The sequence below is a fragment of the Podarcis filfolensis genome, assembly GCF_964270895.1.
Source record: "Podarcis filfolensis genome assembly, chromosome: 10".
Classification (NCBI taxonomy): domain Eukaryota; kingdom Metazoa; phylum Chordata; class Lepidosauria; order Squamata; family Lacertidae; genus Podarcis; species Podarcis filfolensis.
Window position 1 is genome coordinate 60,546,805 of NC_139612.1, and position 6,041 is coordinate 60,552,845.

Consider the following 6,041-nt stretch of genomic DNA (forward strand, 5'->3'; position numbering starts at 1 on the left):
GTTGAAAAAGATAATAGGGGTGGGGGGAGGGATATGCTTTCCCAGCTGTTACTCACACTCTCTTCTGTGTGCTGATGTCACTGGATTTCATGTTTCCTGACTTGGAAAGGCAAAATTGTAATGCCTGCTTCACGTATGAGATGACCATATTATAGCCTCGCATGCTCTTTTGTGGCTCAGGTCGTCTGAGGCACAGAAGAAATAAAATCTTTTCTCTCTCTGCCTCCCTCCCACATTCAAAACTCTTCTTCCTCCAACCCACTTGCCTTCTTAAGCCTCAACAGAATAGAGAAAGTAAGGAAGGATTCTATTGCCTTCTCTCGGGTCCCTTTCATGCTGCTGTGAATATCAGCAAGGTGCCAGGAGCTCTGGGTAACATAATTTCCCAGTGCCCCTAGCATCAGACTTTCTATCATAGTAGTAAGGAGGGGGGGAAGTGGGGGAGAGAGACCTCCTGCCTTTCTTCCAGAGCAGCAAGCCAAGTCAGTGGGTGAGCTGGAAGGCCTTGGTTGGGTCTAGGCAGCCAAATAGGTGGTGTGGTACAAGGGCAGGGACCTGGCTGTCAGAGGTCAAGGGAAGTGTGGCTGAGCCCTGAGTGAACAAGGAAGTTGCAATTGTGAACAGGAGAAGCAGATCCACTGGGCCCTGCAGCAAATGCCCATCCACACCAACTCACGATGCCAACCCTGGAAAAGTCACAAGCTCAGCTTTGGGTTTATTATGCAGGTAAGCAAAAGGAACGGCTTCATTCTCCCTGCCTGCCCTGTCCTTCCCAAAAGAATTACCATTTTGGACCTCCTAAAAGCCTCAGTTGTATTTGCACTTGACAAAAAATAAAAAATAAAAAAGATCTGCGCTGCATTTTCCCAGCTACCAAACATTGGTAAACACTAACAAAACATCCATTAGACATTTTGTTGACTGCGCCGAGAGTTTGGAAAAAGTCGGATGAAAATGAAATGCTCCTGTGGGAAATTACATTTTTATTGGGAAAACGTTTCCTGTCCTTACACTTCTTCAACATTCTTGACCAGCCTTAAGTGGCTATCTCTTACGCTGGCAAGGGAGCCTAATGAAGCTTAAGGACGTTGGAGCTCCATCCATTTGTAGCAGCTGAGGATGGATCTTGACATTATATCTCTCCCCCGCCCGCCCTTTAGGCTTTTAAGACTGCAATCCTATACACACACTTACCTGTGAGTAAATCTCCTTGAGCAGACATGCATACGATTGCACCACAAGGGTAGTTTCTGATGAATGGGAGTTGAACTGAACGGAACATCTTTCCACAAAATATTATTGCTCCACTTTAACTATTTTGGTCTTGCTGCTGCTGTTATTTAGTGCTTTTTCAAATATTTCCCTAGACTCCCCTTTCTCTGAATTTAGAGGGGAGGAGCGGGTAAAAAGGGAGGTGGGAGAGAATTCAGCAACTAGGAAGATTGTTATTTTTTAGTCCCCAAATCATTACTTACAGTGGTGAGAAAAAAGTCATTCCCAGTGCAAATTCTCCTTAATGTCCACTCGTGGGGACTTACTGGGAATGACTTTTTTCTCACCACCGTAAGTAATGATTTGGGGACTAAATAATAATAATATTCTCTTAGCACCCCAAATTTCGTCCTGGAATTTTCCAAGTAGATTCCCCCTCCAGAAGGAATTGAGCTAGAAATGGGTGCTAAACTTCCACTAGATTTCCAGAAGTGGCTTTTTATTGTCATGTGGAAGATCGCAAAAAAGTGGAAATCCTCAGGTATGAAAACGTTGGGGAAATGGAGTAAAGTGCTGTCTGATTGCAGCCTTTGGCTTCTGAGGAAATGAGATCAACCCTGCAGTTCATTACAGTTCAATAGCAGCAAGGCAGTGAATGCAAACCCCAGCACCTTAGCGCAAGGTGCACACAGGTCTATTCCTGCTCTCGTTGGCTGACTCTTCCATGCATCATGTATACAGGTCGCTAGCCTTGAGATGGGGAAGCCAGGTCTGTTTACGTGACTATCTCCCCAGAATTGTTAAGAGGAATCTTCTTGCCCAGACACTGCCTTTTGCGTTTAGCCATCACAACTGTATCAGTTCCCGGTAACAACTCATTACCTTTATTAACATCATCATCAATCATAGTCATCATCCTTGCTTTCTCTCTGTAGAGCCAACGGTGTATGATTGGTGCATCAAAAGATATCGATTCTGCTCCCCGACTGTAAATTTTTAAAGAGAAGTATAATGAATTATAAATAACAATACTTTCTTCATACACAAATACCTTCATTTATTAGTGAAGACGGCTCTTCAGTCTAGTCAAAACAAACAAAAAAAAAATTTTCTTTCCAGTAGCACCTTAAAGACCAACTAAGTTAGTTCTTGGTATGAGCTTTCGTGTGCATGCACACTTCGTCAGATACACAGACTGTATCTGACGAAGTGTGCATGCACACGACGAAGTGTGCATGCACACGAAAGCTCATACCAAGAACTAACTTAGTTGGTCTTTAAGGTGCTACTGGAAAGAAATTTTTTTTTTTTTTGTTTTGACTATGGCAGACCAACACGGCTACCTTTCTGTAACTCTTCAGTCTAGGTTCAAGTGCACTCTTGTTAGTGAGGAAAAGTTGATGGAACTAGCCAAACAGCTCTACCTTTTTTTATGGCAGAAAGATACTAAATCCATGTTGCATCAAATCTAACATTTTGCATTATGCAAAGGGCACGGGGGAGATTTGTATTTAAGGAACTTCTGTTTCATGTGCCCAAAATCACAATGCACCAAATTTCACAACGGAAAAGGCCTGTTCCAGAAATCAGAGGATGAAGGATAGCACCCAGCAAAGGGAATTTCTCAGTGCAAATTGGGGTAAACTGCCTCTTGCCTCTGCTGGTACCCAGCCATCTGGACCCTGAATCTGGGTAGAAATGTACATCTCCAGCAAATAAATCTCCATTGCAGCAATGCTCATTTGCATATTTGTTTGTTTGGTTTCGACCGCATCTTTCCATCAAATGGTGCATATAGGTCTTCCTGGACCAAGTCTTTGTATCAGGCACAGGAAACCTCCAGATTAGGCCCAGTGGGGTGTGGGTGTGTTTCTGTCTGTGTGTCTGTATTTGGTGCAAAATTGAAAAGGCAAGTGAAGGATGCTGTTCTGCCTCCTCTCTCTCTTGTTGCTGCTCGGATGCTCAGAGAGCAGAGGTGAACCAGCAGTGACAGCCACACCCTCTAACTTTCCTCAGATGAAAACAAGGACTCCCCTCAACTGACCCTCCTCAAGCTCCTATTTTTGTCCACCACCACCCCAAACATTTCCTGTCAGAAGAAGGGCGAGCACCACCGCTACTTTACCAATGGGACACAGCACATATTCCCCCCGTCCCGAGAAACCCCTTAATCCTGGTTTTATTTTATTTTATTCTTTGGTAGATGTACAAAAAAGAAAATCACACACTAACAAATAAATGTTGGAAAGTGTTATGTACTGAAGTTCTCACCCTGGGCCAGCAGGGGGATACTGTAGATAGTTTTCACTCAGGTCCACATATGCAAATAAGGAATTTAAAGTGACGTTCAGTGATTGGATAGTTACAGAAAGTGGTTACTGTTGCGTTGTAGTGCCCCACAAATAACCCAGAGATGCATTTTAAATAAAAGCACACATTCTACTCAGGTAAAACACTCTGATTCCCAGAATGTCCAAGGCCAGATTGAGAAGGCAATTGGGCCAGATTCGGCCCCTGGGCTTTAGGTTGCATATCCCTGCTCTAAACATTTTTTTAAAAAAGAAAAAAAAGCACTGGGAGATGCCAAAGGCTGGCCCTGCCAGTTCCACCAATTGATTGCAAGGCCAGAGAGTGCCCATATGAGATCTGCTTGCCCACAGTTCTGGCCTGGCTCCAAGAGGCTTTGCTGCCCTCTTTGAAAGATCAGATCCCACTTTCAGCCTGAACAGCTTCCTGACCTGTGAACGCTCCAACAACTTAATCTCCAAATGCATATTGCTTACCGAAAGCCAATGCAAATATACGGCTTAAAATCATTGGGGTGGGTGAGGGGTTCTTAGGTCATTTGAAATCCATTCCTGACTTCCTGCCCATGACTACCTCTTTTGTTATGGCCTCTCTCTCTCTCTCTCTCTCTCTCTCTCTCCTCTCCTTCCTCCCTCATTCCCCCTCCAGACCTGTCACCCATTTCATTTAAGCACTTAGCTCCCTTCTAATGAATGAATTGGCATTTCATATTACCTTATTATCCTATGAAGCCAAATGCATACTCAATAACATTAACGGTAATTTCTCATAAAGAGACATTATCGATTGGGGTGCTACCTGTAAGCATTGAAAATTGCAGCCTCCACACAGAGCCTTCCACATCTGGGGCCTGAAGAATTAAAGAAAAATTAAATTTGACAGCAGTAAATTCACAGGCACAATCGAGGCACCAATTTATATGCAAAATGAAATGCTTTATGAAAATTTCCTCTATTTTCTCACGGAGATTTGGAGGGTTGCGGGGAGGGGGGGAGAGAGATTTCACTAGATGCCTCTTCCTCTAATATCCCTCTACTTAAATATTATACCGCAGCCAGTGCTGACTCCCTTTGATGTATAAATAATCAAGTTAAATTATATGCAGCAAGGAGACTGGTTGCTCTGCCATTCTTATTTTACAAAGTAATTTCTACCCTAGAGGGTCAAATTTCCCTGACAAATTCTTAATTACTATGTTGCAACAGCAGCAGAATCTATTTGTGCATAAATCCTGATCATTCCCATGTGGTAAGTAACTAATATTACCAACCATTTCACTTGGCCTGTTCACTGAACTCCATAATTAGATAATACTTTTGATGATGGTACATTTGAAGTCTTAATCCATTTAATTTTTTATGAGATTTTTTTTTATTTTAATAGGGATATGCTAGTGACCGCTGCCTATTTAAAAAATCATTAAAATTCTGTCCACAGCAGTAATAAAGATTAAAGATTACTAATATGGCATTCATAACTTTGCTGGTTTTCTCGAAATCCAGGGCTTAAGGTAAATGGTAAAGGTCATTTAATATGTTAGTCCCTAATTATAAGCCTGGGTAATAGGTTTCTTTTCTAATTATCCTGCTCTCTGTGTGTGTGTGTGTGTGTGTGTGTGCATGTGTGTGTGTGTGTGTGTGTGTGCACATACATACACACACACACACACTTAGGTTGCTATAAGGAAGTGGGAGCACCAGCGTAAGGGAAATAAATAATCTTGGAATTAAGGCTCTGAACATTGATGAAAGTCGGTAATGCATGATGATTAACTGGATAAAAGTGTATGTTTGAATGTGGCAGTGTCTTGCCTTGCAGCACCTTACAAAAAGATGCAGCATCCATTTACCAGTAGAAAATGAAGGAGAAAAGGTCATTTGGAAAGATTAATACCTTTTTAGTTTAATACCAAACATTGACAAATAAGATGAAGGCCTTTCGCAACTGTGTTGAAAGCAAGTCAGGAGCTGCTCGAGACCTGAAAAAAGGGAGGGAGGGATGTGTTAGTTTGCCTCGTCGGTGTCGTCAGAAAATGGGACACCATCCTTGACCGAGAACAGCTGCCAACTCGCATGGTACCTTTCGGCATATGAAATCAGGTCCACGCCCCAAGGCGCTTACAATCTAGAATTCAATACTGGGGATAGTAACATGATTGTGTGACTCTTGAAGGCGTAGGTGCCAACTATCGGGGGTCCTGGGCAGTGCCGGATTTAGATTTGATGAGTCCCATAGCTACTGAAGGTAACGGGGCCTTTTATATGTCCAGCTGTCCTTTGTCAATAACAAATTGTTGCTGTTTTTTGTGTCGAATGTATGCTATATGGTAATTTATGGACCTAATAGGTATCTAAAGCCATTTGCATGTAACAAAATATGTATTTTATCAAAGTACTCATTGAATTTATCTTATATTTTGGAAATGTTGTTGTTGTTTAGTCATTTAGTTGTGTCCGACTCTTCGTGACCCCATGGACCAGAGCACGCCAGGCCCTCCTGTCTTCCACTGCCTCCCGCAGTTT

General features: G+C 42.6%; 1 long non-coding RNA gene across 1 annotated transcript; it reads right to left on the minus strand.

Annotated features, from left to right (window-relative positions):
• Positions 1–2,073: 2,073 nt before the first annotated feature.
• LOC310743174 lies at positions 2,074–4,371 on the minus strand. The gene is made up of 2 exons (XR_014538853.1): positions 4,318–4,371; positions 2,074–2,198 (listed from the first exon to the last, which is right to left on the minus strand). It is a non-coding gene; the product is annotated as an uncharacterized lncRNA (long non-coding RNA).
• Positions 4,372–6,041: the final 1,670 nt, after the last annotated feature.